Below are 16,869 nucleotides of genomic sequence, written 5' to 3' on the forward strand. Positions count from 1 at the left end.
AAGAAATGAGGCTTGAAACTTTTTTCATATTGTGCCTTCATGCATCTTTTAAGAGCTTCATTAGCTATAGCAACATTGCTTCAGGTTTCATCTAAACGAGTTAGATGTAAAAGAGGCTCCTCCTCTTTGGAAGTTGCGGGAATAAGTTTGATAGCTAGTTTCAATGATGGATTTGTGCATTCAATTGGGAGGATAGCTTCCAAATCATATACCAACTGAAAGGGTGAAAGATGGTAGTCATCCTGAATGAGGTTCGGTATGCCCAAAAAGCAGCATAAATAAGAAAATGCTAGTCCAATTTGTAGACAACTACCACAAGTTGAAACATCATCTTAATAACTTTGGTGATGGCCCCAACCTATCCATTAGCCTGCGGATAGTAGGAAGTGAAAATTTCATGGAAAACTCCTAGCTTAGCAGTTAGTTCAGCCATCATATGATTCCATAAATGTTTTTCATGATCTGTAATTATTTCTCTTGGAAAACCAAACTGTGCGATGACATGGTTGAAAAAGAAGTATGTATCCATTTAGCTAGTGTTTTTAAATGTAGGCATTGTCTCGACCCATTTAGTAAAGTAGTCAACATTGACAATAATATAACCATGCTCCCCAACTGAGTGAGGGTTACATGTCATAAATTTTATACCCCATTTCGCAAAGGGACCAACAACAATAACGGGATGCAACAGAGTGGGCAGAGCACGAGTCTTACGATCATATATATGGAGCGCATGACACTTCTAGACAACGAGGATGCAGTCTCAAAATATGGTAGGCCAAAAGTAATGAGCACATAAAATTTTCTCGGTGGTAGCATAACCAGATAAATGTCCACCACATGCCCCCGAGTGGAATTCATTTAAGACTTTCTTGGCCTCCTCAAGTGTGAGGCACCTTCATAAGATCATATCAATATGACGACGGTAAAGGCTGCCGCCGATAATGATGTAAATTCAGGCTTGTTAACGAATGTGTCGTTGCTCCGAGAGAGAGGTATTAGACCAAAAAGTCTAGGTGTGGAGATAAATATGGAAATATCCATACCATGGGTCAGATGAAGAGATATAAAAAAATGACTCGTCAAGAATAGAATCTTCATATTTAGATTTTGAATCAGGGGAAGGGAGATCGCACATTAGTTCCACGAAAACTAGGGATTTCTTTGACTTGGATTTAATGAACTCTATGTCAAATTCTTGTAAGATGAAAATCCATTTCGAGTACATTCCCCATAGAAATTGACATGAAAAAATGTGTGTCATAGGGTTTCAATCCAAAATGACCATAATTTTCCGAAGCAAGATGTAATGGAGAAATATTTGGACGGATTGTACAATTGCCAAAGCCAACTTTTCTACGTGGGAATATCAAATTTTCGTATCATTAAGATTCCAACTCAGATAATAAATGGGATGTTTAGTCCATAAATTACCTTCTTGGACCAATACCATTGCTATAGTAGAAATGGCAGCAACAAGATACAGTAAGTAATCACGTTGATAGTCAAGGGGATATAGAAGAGATGCCCGAACTAGTACATCTTTCAAAGCATCAAACGCTTTCTAAACTACGTCATCCCAATGGAAGGGAAGCACTTTTTTCAGCAAGAGAGTGAATCTTTTGGTCAACTTAGTGTAATTACGGATGAATCTTTGTAGGAAGTTAGCTTTCCCTTGAATTCGTTGAAGCTCAACAAATGATGAAGGTGCAGGCAAATCAACAATTTCTTGTACTTTCAATGGATCAATATGAATTCCTTGTTTCGATATGAAAAAACCTAGAAGTCGACTAGAACTGACACAAAACACACATTTGTGTGGGTTAAGTCAAATATTATAATGTCTACAATGAAGGAAAACAACATGAATATGCATCAGATGATCAGCCTGATCTTTTGATTGAGTAGGGAGGTCATCCAAATATGGTTGAATGATGTGTTTTATATCATGAAAAGCATAATCCATGGCACGTTGAAATGTGGCCCCAACATGATTTAAACCGAAAGGGAGTTTCCTAAAGGCAAAACTGCCCCAGGGACAAATAAAGCCAATTTTAAGTTGGTCCACCAGGAGAATGTTGATTTGATTATAGCTCAAAAATCCATCCATAAATGAATAAATTTCTAAGCCAGCGTAGTCATCAACCATCTAGTTAATAAAAAGGGTGGGATAATTTTCCTTCGCACATGCACGATTCACATCTTGATAATCGACACACACTCAAATGGTGCCATCTTTCTTCATGACATGAAATACATTCAACACCCAATCAATTAAAGGAATGGGGTATATGAAACCAGCTCGAAGAATCTTTTCAACTTTAGCCTTAATACCAACAACCTTCTTGGGATGGATTGGACAAAGGTGCTTCCTGACTGGTTTGGCACCATGATACATCTTAATTTCATGTACAAGTATATTTGGTTCGATGGATGGCATCTCCTAGTAGGTCCAGGAAAAGACATATTGGAACTCACAGAAAAGGGCTCGATAAATATCGATCTCGGATGGAGAACAAGATGCTCCAATGTGTATATTTTCTACAACACCTAGCTTAATGAAAATATCAAGAGGTATTGTCTCTTATATATTTGAAAGGTTCTTTTCCGAATCAACCTCATGAATATATACGAAATTCATAAAAATATTGACAAAACTGGGTGCGTATAAATCACTGAGACACTCCTTAATGGAATTAGGTAAGGAGAAACAATGGTGATGTTCATCCCATGACACGTCGTCTGACATCATGATTTCCATGATGCTTTCGTTGGTAGGGAATACACATGAGAAAGGATCAAAAGATGTACCATAGTCCAACGATATATCTACCCAATTAAGCTATTCAAAAGAAGAAACCTCACAAGCTTAATAAATGGCTTCATAATCTAGCTCAATGGGGCTTCGTGGCATTCAGTCGCAAAAAAATTTGGATGTCAGTTTCATCTGATAAATTCCATGGATCGACCAGGATAGTAGAAGACAACATTATGTCGATATAGGCTACCGAAGATGAGCTATCAGGAAGGAGAGGAGGAGGGAGTGAAAACATCCCATCCTTCAACAATCCAACTCCGGCATGCTGATATGACTGTAGAGTTTCCCCTACAAGTGGGACACTTCAGTAACATGCGAATCAAAGGCGAAAAAGGTGAGTTGGTCTATGGCTACAATCCCACCTTTATGAGGAAAGGATATCATACAAAAGTAAGTCGAGATGGCATCAGTCATAGCATAAACCCACATACGTCCTAATAGAATATTGTAATCGAAAGATCCATCAATAAATTCGATTTCTATGGACACATTTTCCCCTAATTCAACTTGCAGGGAGTTCAAAATCCCGCAAGGTTTGTATGTTCTCTTGTAAAATGCTTTCAATGTAGTAGGTGACTGACTCAGTTGAGGAGAAACAATCGCCTTCTAAAGATACATGGACATAATACAAGTTGAGGCTCCCACATCCACGGTAGAATGATGAGTATTCTTACCGCGGACGACAACTTGGATTATAAAATCTAATTGAGTTAGAAGCCGAGGGGTATCATTTTCATGAGATAAAACAACAAGGCTAGAATCTGATGGATCCACACATCTGATAGTTGAAAGTAAAGCCTTATTTTGGGTAGGGTAGTTTTGCAACACCTCAAGAGTTGACATAGCCGATGTAGATTGAGCCAAGTCTTCAACTATGTTATAATTCTGAGTGAATCTTGCACGAGGGTTGAAACTTGACTTATGAATAACACCCTTTGGAGGTTTAATAGTCAAGTAGGTGGGAATCTATGGAGGAGTGGGATATGACATGGATGGTGCCAAATCGACAGGTTGATAAATAGCCTGAACGTTTAGTAGATTCACATTACCATAATCCTTATTTCGAGTAGCTACCAAAACATTGGATCTTGGCTTTGAAGAGGAAAGCATCAAAACCGTGTTAAAGGAAGATGGGTCTCGAGCAACCATATGAGTCTCTTGATTAGGAAATGGGCCAGTCAACCCTAGAGGGGAAGTGGAGGGATTAATAAATTGATTCACTTCAACGCGGTGAGGACAATCACGTGTAAAGTGTTCCTCATTGCAAAATCAAGCAAGGATATCAAGGCTACCATTTCTCATCATAAGACTGATTTGTTTATTTATCTTACGGAGAGGGATCTTTCTTCTTCTTACCTTTTCCTATCTTATAGCTCTCAGGTTGTTGTTGAGACTTTCCTTTATCAAATGAAATGACATTTATCTTGGATACATAAGCCGCTGGAGGACAAGATTGATGGTTTTGAGAAGATGCGTGGATCAATACCAGATGGTTTACTCGTCATCTGCAAGTTGGTACAACCAATAATTCCATTAGCAACATGAGATTCTTTACCAGGCGTAAGAGGAACAATATTCAAAGGTGTCGAAGCATTTGTTATCTTATTGTAGAGTGTGTCAGATTGGGTATAAACCAAATCCAAATCCAAATGTTGTGCATGAGAAATTACTTTCTCTTCATTCATGACTCCACCTTTGGCCACATATTCTATTATGGGTTCCAACAAAGATTTGGTGAATCATTCTGCGAGAAATTGATCAGGAGCATAAGTTTTGACCAACCGGAAATGATGGCTCCACTCATGAATGTGATTCAAAATGTGAGTGGAATTAGATTGTTTGAAGTTGGTTAACAGTTTCGTTCCAGTTTCGTATTTGATGGGAAAATGGAAATGCGTGAGGAAGGTTGTGGCTAATGTGTTGAAATAAATAAAGCTTTGGGTAAATCAACATACCATTTAGTAATAATACCTATAAGCGTTCTTTGGAAAAGACGAATTCGAATAGAATCATCATTAAGGGAGTAATGAACACCATAGATGATACATCATGATATGCGTCAACGGGTCTTCTCCTGGATTCCCATTGAATTTAGGGATATCAAAAAGCAATTTAGTAGGAATAATTGGCCAGCAAGGCGAATGAGCGATGGCATCATTAGTGAGCCGAGTGAAATATGGAAACTCGAGAGTGGCTACAAAAGACAACTTTTGATTAAATTATGGTGGAGGATGACCTAGATATGAAGGAATATCCTAGGAAATAGGCACTTGCATTCTTGAATAAGGACGGTTTTGGTAATAAGGAACCTAGTTACCAGAATAAGGAGGATTCTAATAGACATAAAACAAGTGACCTTGTTGACCAACCCCAGGATAACCATGAATTTGTTGGCTTTGAAAAGGCACCTGAGCAATACTCCGATAAGGTCTATATTGTTGTCGGATGGAAGTTTGCATTGTCCCATGATAAAGAGGGTTCAAGTGATGTTGTAGCATGCCGTACATAGTATGTCCTACTATAATTTGAGGAATACCTTGTGCAAGCAATTGATATCACAAAGGAACTTGTAAAGGTTGATTAAGTGGGAGATAAGAGATATCAGATACTAAAGGAATGAGTTGAGATGCAATTGCAACTTGTACAGGTTGAGTTACATGAATTTGATCTTATTGAGGTACATATTGAGGAATAGGAAATTGAGATGAATATGACATGGGTTGGGAAAAATAATGAACCCAACATCAAAATAGGTTGAACAAGAAAAGTAGGTTTCCAAACACTAACAACCATCCTAGGATAAGGAGGACCATAATAAGGTTGGTTACCAATATTAAGTATAACAACAACAGGTTTCACCCCTGCTAAAGGGGGAGGGGATGATGGAGGCAACTGTCTTTGATGCAGAGGGCACCCAACATAAGGATATTTAGGTTGTTGAATAAGACCTTACCTACTAACATAAGGTCCAACCTATTGTTCAACTGTTGGTGTAGGAGGAGGAGAAGGAGCAGGTTGAGAAGCACTCATAAGAGTAGCGTCAGATGGAATTCCCGAAGTGGAAGACATGGGGGATGTCCATAAACTGGAAGATGCAATAGCAAAGGTACCAGATAAGGAATAATATCCTAGTGGGATGGACGGTCCACAATACAAATGTGCCTCTGGTGATGTCGAAAACATAGATGTGGAAGCGACATTTGGTGTCTCAACCATAATGGTATACATAGACCAGGAAGCCATATTAGTTCCAGTCATGGTCGATAATCCCATTGTGGATTTCCACGTGAAATTTGTGGGTAAATCAAAACAAATAGGTAAAGGAATTTGTACAGGAGGTGGAGGAGGAAGAAGAGGATGGGTTTGATAAAGGAAATGTCCCTCCAAATGAGTAGAAGTATGAGGCTCTTCTTGTGGGATCTCTTTGATACTCATAAGTCCAGGTGGAAGTGATTCACCATCGGGGCCAAGATATATAGTAGGCGGATCTGTCCGAGACAAAAAAAGAGAGAATTAAATACCTGAAGTAACAAGTAAAGATGACTGAGGCTCCTCGGGTTCAATGACCTCAAGAAATAAAGTTTTTGACTCAAGAAGGTGAGATTTTATAACCTCAGGGAAATAACTTTTAGGTAATTTAGTATCGATTGTGTCAGTTTCACTGAAAGGTCTAGATGTAACCTCATGTTCAGTACTCAAGGGGACATATGATTTTGGTTGATCATATTCAGGAGGAGGACCAGAATTAGTTCCCTAGTTTCCTGATTCAGTAGTTCGCATTATTTTATGCTTTTGATGATGGTCAGGAGTAGTCTCTAGTGGAAGACAAGGCTTATCTTACATTCTACATGAACGATGGAGTGGGAGATCTTTTCGTTCCACATTGGATGATAAATTTTATTAACACAAAAGGAAATAAGTCAAAAAGAGGGTAATCTAGGCATAAAGGATTACCAAGCAACCGTGAACTGCAATATTCACCTTAGCAAACCAAGGACTTAACATACAACAACCAATCGCCTTGAATGTTGTGTTTAGTGTATCATGGTATACAAGGCAACAAACTCAGTTACCTAGGGATGGATAAAAACGTATTGGGGACTCCTAAAGTACACGTGACAATAAGTGGGAGTGTTTTCTAATGCGTAATTGTTCGATGAGAGCATTCCCATATACTTTACGTGCATGGAGTGACACCAATATACCCAAAGGTATGTGCAGTATGATTCTATACTCTCACATATGTAGAATGACATTTCACCACCGGGCTACAACGCTGGCAAACAATGACATATTCTACGTTTAATGACGTCAAAACATGTCTCTAGTATAGACCTCTATGTGTTTGCATTAATTTTACAAATTATCCTTAAGTAGATTCAGTAAAATTTAAGTTGATATTTAATTAAGTTTCTATTTTATGGCTCACCCCGAATTCTCTTGAATTCCCTAAAATGCAAATCTACCATAAGAAAATGGAATCTTTCTCTTCAATGAAAATATAGCTAAGGAAGGGAAGAGACAAACAATATGCAGCATAGAAAATGAAACAAATAAAATGCTCAATGAAATTCTCTCTTCATGCAACTGTTCCTAAATCAAAATAGATGCAAAACCCTAAATGCCAATGTAATATTTTTTCTTTTCACCACACTTAATTTTCAAAAGTGAGGAAAAAAATATGTAAAGTCTAATCACTAATTTAAATGCACTTTTCAGAATCAGGACTAGAACAACAATTCATCCAAGTAAGCAATGATAACATGAAACAAGTTTGCGAGTGACCTAATGATAAGAACAAAGAAAAATAAAAAATAAAATACTACCAAAGGTAATAAAAGCAAATGAAAACCAAATGGAGGCTTCAGAGAGACCAAAAGACACTCAAGACTTAGTGAAGGTCATCTAGCAATACGATCAACACAAGTGCAAAAGAGGCACCAGTGCTTTGCAAAGCAGGCACAGAGCCTAGGTGGGGTGAAACTCTCTGTCAACAGACCAGATGGTGCATTGGTCTTGGGAAAGAAGATTCCAACACAAAAATTGCAAACAAGACTCAATGCAATCACTTCCTAGGTATTTTCTTAGCTGGTTAAAGAAGAAAAGGTCTATGAAATAGGTAAATCAAACACAATGGAAAAAGAAACCACTGAGTGAATACGTCGTTCCCCAGTGGAGTTGCTAATTTGTTATGCGAGATTTATGACTACGAACAAAAATAACTCCCCTAGATTTGGTGGCTAACCTAGAATAATATAATGAAAAAGGACCCAATGTTTTCCTTAAAGTAGGTATATGAGGGGAAGAAACCTACTTGGGATTTGTCATATGTTTTGCTCCTTTGGCTTGAATGATCCAATCTGAGCTCCATCTGCCAAAATTAGAACCTGCACAACTAGACAACATAAGCCAAGAAACTAAGAGATATATGTAGCATCATCTATCTACTTTATTCAAGATATCAACATCATATTGAAATACATGAAATAACGACATCACCTGTAGGAAAACAAAAGAACTCTTTGTATTGATATAAATGGAGTGAGTCGCAACTATAAATAGGAGTCAATCTTGTAGAAGAACTCCTCCAAGTTGTTAACTTGTCCTTCCTTTGTCACAAAGTGTACCTCTAATCACCCTAAATGCATGAAAGGATAACTCTCATGACAACAACATAAGGGTAGAATCACTCTCCAAAAGCAAACCCCTTGTATATGAAAGGTTGTAAATATATAGGGGAGTGAGGTAAGTTGGGAGTTCTTATCATTTTACCAATCTTGGGATTAATATCCACTCTTGATGGGAGTATGAGATCTAAGGATAAGGGATGGAAACTCAAAGGAAGGATAGAATAGGATTCAAAAGTTTTATCTAAGGTAAATGGTTACAACAGATCCTAGAAGCTTCTGGAAATGGAGGCTTGGAGACTCTCCCTAGTTTCCTGGATTTTTAGAACCAACACAGGTGCAAAGGGGGGAAACCTGTAAGTGATCAATGCAAGCTACAATGGAGAAACTTGTAGGTGAACACTGTCCAGCAAGAGGCCAGGGTGTGTTGGTCCTAAAACTGGCTCAGATGATGCAGTTTAGGGCAGAAACTGTGGGGAATGAGAGAGTCATGGATAGGGGTTTGTGCAATGATGATGTAAAGGAGGAATAGGATGTGAATCATCCTAGTATGAGGTTGATTGATCATATGTGACAAAATATCTTATTACAATGTGCATTTGGCCCTCTCTTAACATGTACCTTCAAATACTTATTACTATTCATTGATCATAATTAAACCCATTAATTCTGTACATTTTTTTCTTTCCTTCTTATCACATATTTAACTCATTAAATCATTGTATCCTAGTCTATGTTCATAGGATATTTAATCAATTATATTACGTAATAATTAGGTCCTAATGTCTAAGACTTATTAGCCACTTTGTTAATCCCTTGTTCTATTATCCACTGTATATCCTAACCTCTCACTTGAGCACCAAGAGCAACTTGAAACACTACAATCTGAGCATTGAAAAGACTTAATTCACATATGTGGCATACAATCAATTTCATTCCAGCAATAAGCATCTACAATGATGATTTCTAAAGCATTATTCTCCTGTTGCATCTTCATTAAGACATTCTTGTACTGAATAAAGTTTCATATAGTGAAAAGTGTATTTGAACATGAGGAAAAGGTAGCCTTGCATCAATAGTTTTAGTGGGATGCATTCCCTACATAGTTGAGTATTGTAATAGACACAAAAATGCCATGCTTCTAAAATAACGTGATAATCCATGGACATTTCCAGTAGAGGGTTAAGCACAATCTCGAAGACAGGTCGGAATTCTTGCTAGATATTGATTGTTATTCATCTCCACCATGTTGAGTAATTAATTATTGGTATTCAATAGATGTTTATCTAAAGAAATTTGGTGAATAAATTGAGAAGCATGAAATTTTTTGTTAGCCTCAAAGACACATGATATTATTCCAATGTTGAATACCTGGAAGTTAATTGGTCATTCTGGGAACTAATTTAATTATTTTCCTTGATATACACCACACTAATGCATGGTAATTAGCATGAGTACTCGACACCTTAAGACATTGATTCACACGTGGATTCAAGTACGCCCTTGATTTATATCTTAAATTGAAAGACCAAGCGAAAAAAAGTTATGGTACTAGTCATACGTGGATTGAAGTACACCCTTGCTTTATATCTTAAATTAAAAGACCAAGGGAAATAAAGTTATGGTATAAGTCCATATGGCAATTTACTTGAAAAATAAAGGGTTAAAGGTTCAATTCTAGATTGTGGTCAAATATTAAGCTTCATTTCATCACATAATTAAAGGAAATTTTATTTTGTATAAATATTAAGCCAATATAAAGCTAGTGCACTTGTTTTGATGCAAATTAGATTCTGAAATAACCTTCATGATCAGGGCTTTGAGGTGAATAAGTCTAGAGGCTTGGAAAGTGTTACTAATATATATTTGAAGTCTCATGAGAATATTGTAGTATTCTTAAAGATAGTAAGGACAATGCTTGTGACATTGCAACGTTGATTGTGGTTTCTTACTTATGGTCCATATGTGCAGATAATGTTTTTGAGATAACAAAAATATGTATGGATTTGTGGAAAAAGTTGAGACAACCCTGGGCATAGGTTCGATGAGTGGCATCTAGTTTTGTGCACGTGGGAACAACTGAAAAGTGAGATAAATGACAATATTACAGGATTGTGATGCTAGAGCAGATATAGTACAAATTATTGTTTTAGTGGATATATCTATATGATGAGCAATGTTGGTTATAGTTGTGAAGCTAGGGTTTCAGTAGAAAAATTTGAAGGACAACATTGACATTGGCATCTAGGGTTTGATGAGAAAATTGAGCAGAAGAAAATTTGACAGATAGAGTTTGTGTTGCAGTGTCCTTGTATAGCAGTTTCTTTTATATTGATTATTGAGCACAGGTGGATCCAGTTTGAAAATTGTGAAACATTATTCGTCGGTTGATCAAGTTTGCAGGGCGGTGCAATGAAGCATGTTGCTAGGACAAGTTGTAGCTTGCATAGGGTGTTGGAGAATCTATCAGGTTGGAGCCTACATTAGAGAAATTTTGAGTTATAAAATGGGCCTCCTAAGCAATATTGTAAAATAATAGTAGAAATAATAAAATAATATTATATTACATCATCAAATTTTAGAGGGGAAAAAAGGAAAACTACTTTTTCAACTTGCATATTCAACTTATCTCCCTATGGTTTTACTCAAATTTCGATTATGATCACTGATTACATGTGAAATTTAGTTCTTCATCGAAGCAGTACCCATATTGCATAGTTTTGATGGACCCTGCTACATGAAAAATGAGAAATGCATGAAAAAGAATGATTGCAACCATGTTTTTTCATGTTTTTCACATTTTTCACATTTTTTGTCTAGCAGGGTCTATCAAAATTATCCAACATGGGTACTCCTCTGACGAGGAATTAAAATTTGCATCCAACGAGTTCTCCCACTCAAAATTTGAGTAAAACCGTAGGGAGATAAGTTGAAAAAATAGTTTTTTATTTTTTATTTTTTATTTTTTATTTTTTATTTTTATATGTTTTAATGCTTTTACATTTTTACTCCAAAAATGGTGAATTATCCCTCATGGTTGGCACCATCATCTTAAATCCTATTGGTTCTTATAAAGTTGATTTTGGTTGTACATTTTTGTTTTAAGGCCCAATTCTTACCTCAAAATTTCTCTAATGAAAACTACGGTATTGGAGCATCCTTTCTGTTGCAGCTGGTAAAAAGAGTAGTGTCCTACAGGTTGGATCCTGTAAATTAGGGGGTTGGAGCCTCCTTCTGTTGGAGCTGAAAACTTGATGTAAATCTTTGAAAGAAACATATTAAGAAGTGTTCGGTGGTTTTTGGCCCTGAGGGGTTTCCACCTAAAAATATCTATGTCTACTATCGTATTATTGTGCATTGTTGTTAGGTCCCTACAATACTAGTGATTACCCCATTACTATTGTAGTTGTATCCCTTATTAATATTGTTGTGCCCCTATTGTCCCCATATTTTTATTACTGTGCCCCATAGAATCCATCTATTGTTAATTTTGTGCCTTTATATTATTATTGTTAGGTCGATTGGGTTATATTGTGACTCCTTAGACTCCTATATATAGAAAGGAGGTTTTGTCATTTGAATCATCAAGGAATCATTCATTTGTGTAATGTAAAGGAGGTTGCCCCCTCGAAGAGGCTGAATTCTAAGGCGTTTATCTATCTTTTCTATCTTTTTGTGAGCTTGTTTCATAACATTTGGTATCAGAGCTTTGGATTCTAGGGTTTCGCTGCTCTAAATAGGTCATTATGGAATTTTCGCTATAACTTTTTTCTATGACGTTTTAGAAGCAGAAAAAAACCCATTTGAAACAAAATCACACTGAACCTCTGGTTTGAATTTCAAAGCTTTTCGTGCTATATTTGCGGAGATATGATCTGAGGAAGTTGGTCTTTTTGCAGACTCCTGAATTACATTCCAAACAGGTGACCTGGGGAAACTTGTCATAAATTTCTTTCTGAGCATCAGATTGAAATTTCATAAGAAGGTATAGAAAGAGGATGGACTATGGTTTCTTGTATGTATTTTTCAAAGCCAAAGGTCGAAACAGGGACACATGGCATGTCGTACAAGTTCACTCTACTAAACTAGTCTATAATCAGGTCACTGTGGGAGATTTGGTATAACTCTTCCTTGGAGAATCCAATTTGGATCAGACTGGTGGCATTGGAAAGATGAAACAGAGGGCTACTGTAAATCACAATTTCAGAACTGGGTGGTCCGAAATTACTGAGATACATCAGAGGCAATATCAAGCTCCTACAAAGTGAAAAAAGGTGTGTAGATTTTTTTTTAAATTTTTGCTTAAGCTTGGTTTGAAAAATTATTTTGAAGGAATTCAAAGGGCATAGTAGAGCATTATTATCGGTAACTAATGCCTCGAGGAAAGAAAATGCAAACAAATAGTAAGCAACCTGAAATCTCTAGCATGACTCATGAAGAAGAGGAAGAAATACTACATGATATATTAAAATTACAAGACCAAGTGCAACAAATGTCACTCTCACAAAAGCTAACAGAAGCTAAGATAAATGGCGTGGAATATAAGATAAAGGGCATGAAAGCTAAGATGAATGGCATGGAAGCTAAGATGGATGATTTGAAGATAGATTTGAATAAAGATTTGAAGACAGACATGGCAGATTTGAAGACAGATTTGACAAATTTTCTACAAGAAATACTTAGTAATGGTGAAAGGGTAGTAAAGGAAACTCATGATGTGAAAAAAAGAAATGTTAATCATGATTTCGTAGACTCTAACGTTGGATCGAAGACCCACCATATTCAAAAAATCGATATGAGGAAGTTTGATGGCAAGGATCCCGCAACATGGATATTACAGATGGAGCAATTTTTCGATCTCAATAATGTGCAAAACACACAAAAGGTACATATTGCAACTTTATATTTAGAACCAAATCAATTTGTATGGTATCAATGGCTTTTCTCTTGTAAACAAATTATCACTTAGGCACTTTTTACAAAAGAATTGATAGCACATTATGAGGATACAAAATGCAACAATTTTTTTAGCCAATTGATAAGTCTCAAACAAAAGGGTTCAATAATGGAGCACATTGAGGAGTTCCAAAAATTGAACATAAGGGTAAAAAATATTCCAGAGGAGCATAGGATTGATGTGTTCATAGGGACTTTAAAGGATAATATCCAACATGATGTTCGCCTTTGGGAACCTGATTCATTAGAGAAGGCATTCAGGTTAGCAAGAAAAATGGAAAGCAAAATTATGGCAACCAGGAAGCATACCACTCACAACTATAAAGATGGAAGTGTTGTTGCCCCTAGTCTTCCACAACCTATAAGGCTAACACCACAACAATTGGAAGAAAAAAGAGTAAAAGGGATTTGTTACAGGGTTGATAGAAAATACACTAAAGGTCATAAGTGTGCTGAGAAGAAATTATTCTACATAGATTGTGAAGAGGAAGAAGAAAAGGAGCAAGAAAGGTCAAAATAAGAGGATATACTCCAAGAACAAAGCCTAGATAAAGAAGAAACGAATCCGATCATATCTTGTAATGCATTGGCGGGAATTACCACTCCTCAAACCATCAAGATAGAAGGACAAATCAAGAAGAAAAAGGTAATAGTGTTGATTGATTCAGGAAGTACCCACAATTTTATTCATTGTAAGGTAGCAAAAGAATTGAATTGCTTCCTATATCCAGCACCAGAGTGTCAAGTGATGGTTGCAAATGGAGGAACAATAAATTGATTTAGAAAGTGCCATAATATCAAGCTATCCATGGGAGAATATGTATTGACTAGCCCAATGCTTTCCATTCCAATGGGAGGTATTGATGTTGTACTAGGAGTCCAATGGCTACAATCCTTGGGTACAATAGCTTTTAATTTTCAAGAACCTTTCATAAGGAAGTTAAATTAAGGGGTATTACAGGGAATCTGGGAAGGATAATTAGCTCTAACGGTATGACAAAGCTTCTAAAAAAGGAACAAAGAGGTGTAATTGCATAATTATGTTCACTAGATGTTTCCACATCGAAATCATCTATTTCTCCAGATCTCCAAAAAGTCTTGGACAATCATTCCAAGGTATTTGAGACTCCCAAAGGTCTCCCACCTATTCGTGATCATGATCATGCTATTCATCTGATTCCAGGAAGTGTTCCTCCAAACATCAGGCCGTACAGATATCCCTATGCCCAAAAGAGTGAAATTGAACGTATGATGGCAGAAATGCTAGAGGCTGGTATAATTCAACCTAGTCAAAGTTCTTTCTTTGCTCCAGTAGTATTGGTGCACAAGAAGGATGGATCATGGCGCATGTGTCCAGATTATAGGGAGCTCAACAAGCTCACTATTAAAGATAAGTTTCCCATTCCTGTCATTGATGAATTACTAGATGAATTGCATGGATCAATTTACTTCACCAAGTTGGATCTTTGTTCAGGATATCATCAAATCAGAATGAAGACTGAAGACATTCCGAAAATACCATTTAGAACTCATGAGGGTCATTATGAATTTTTGGTCATGCCCTTTGGCCTTACCAATGCACCTTCTACATTTCAAGGTTTGATGAATTCCATTTTCAAACCCTTCCTTAGAAAATTTGTGTTAGTATTTTTTGATGATATACTAATCTACAACAAGTCTTGGAAGGATCATGTTGAACATGTTGACAGGGTGCTACAACTATTGGAGGAGAAACAATTATATGCAAAAAGATCCAAATGTTTCTTTGGAGTACAAAAGGTGGAATATTTGGGTCATATTGTATCTCATGAAGGAGTTAAGGTAGACCCTAGAAAATTAAAGCCATTAAGGAATGGAAAATCCCCACATCCATAAAGCATCTGCGAGGATTTCTCGGGTTGACAAGGTATTATCACAAGTTTGTTAAGAATTATGGGAGAATAGCAGCACCTCTAACAACATTATTGAAGAAAGATGCATTTTCATGGACTCCAGAAGCAACAAAGGCCTTCGAACATCTTAAAGAGGCAATGTGCCAAGCACCGGTCTTAGCTACACCGGACTTCACAAAAACCTTTATTGTGGAATGTGATGCTTCAGGAAATGGAATTGGTGCTGTTTTAATGCAAGATGAAAGACCCATTGCTTTTGAAAGTCGTCCAATCAAGTGAAAGTTTTTACATAAAGCTATTTATGAGAAGGAATGTTTGCAATACTACATGCACTTAAGAAATGGCGACCCTACCTAATGGGAAGACACTTCAAGGTAAAAATGGATCATGATAGCCTTAAATACTTTTTAGAACAAAGATTATCCTCTGAAGAGCAACAAAAGTGGGTCACAAAGATGTTGGTTATGACTTTGAAATCATCTACAAAAAAGGGAAGCAAAATGTGGTGGCAGATGCACTCTCAAGAAAGGATGAGGATGTGGAAGCATTGTTGTGCGCCATTTCTATTATCCAACCAGATTGGATAAACGAAGCAAGGGAGGAATGGAAGAATAATGAAGAAGTGTGGGCACTTATTCGAAAGTTACAACAAGATTCCAGTACATTTGATACATTTAGCTGGCACAATGATTCGTTATGGTACAAAGATCGCTTATACCTCTGTAATAATTCCCAACTCAAACAAAAGATTCTTATGGAATTGCACACTTCTCCCTTAGGAGGGCACTCAGGATTTTTAAAAACTTACCACAGGGTTAAGAAGGAATTTTTTTGGGATGGCCTTAAATCAGATATTCAAAAGTTTGTGGCAGAATGTTTGGTTTGCCAACAAAATAAAGTTGAAACAGTTAAGACCTCGGGTCTATTACAACCTTTATCCATTCCAAGCCAACATTGGGAGGAGGTTTCAATGGATTTTATCACAGGTTTACCCAAGTCTGAGGGAAAGAGTGTCATCATGGTGGTAGTTGACAGACTTACCAAGTATGCACACTTTTGTGCATTATCACATCCATTTAAAGCCAGTACAGTTTCTACTTCATTTATGGAAATAATTCAAAAGCTACATGGAAATCCAAAGATTATTGTAAGTGACAAAGACCCCATTTTCACTGGAAATTTTTGGACAGAATTATTTTCTTGTCTCGGTACTCAGTTAGCTCATAGCTCATCTTATCATCCTCAATCTGATGGGCAAACTGAGATAGTAAACAAATGTTTGGAAGGATATCTTCATTTCTTTGTATCTGATAAACAGACACAATGGGTCAAATGGTTGCCTCTGGATGAATGGTGGTACAACACTTCCTTCCATATAGCAACAAAAATGACCCCATTTATGGCACTTTATGGAGATTAGCCACCATCCACCACATCATATTTAAGAGAAAATTCTAAGGTTCAAGCAGTGGAACATCACATTGAGCATCAACAACAAGTCCTCCAACTCTTAAAGGATAACCTCGTGTTGGCGCATAATAGAATGAAACAATAGGCAGATCAACATCGCAGTGAA

The sequence above is a fragment of the Pinus tabuliformis genome, chromosome X (assembly GCF_031772625.1).
Source record: "Pinus tabuliformis cultivar Carrire ecotype Pingquan chromosome X, CPIR1, whole genome shotgun sequence".
NCBI classification, from domain to species: Eukaryota; Viridiplantae; Streptophyta; class Pinopsida; order Pinales; family Pinaceae; genus Pinus; species Pinus tabuliformis.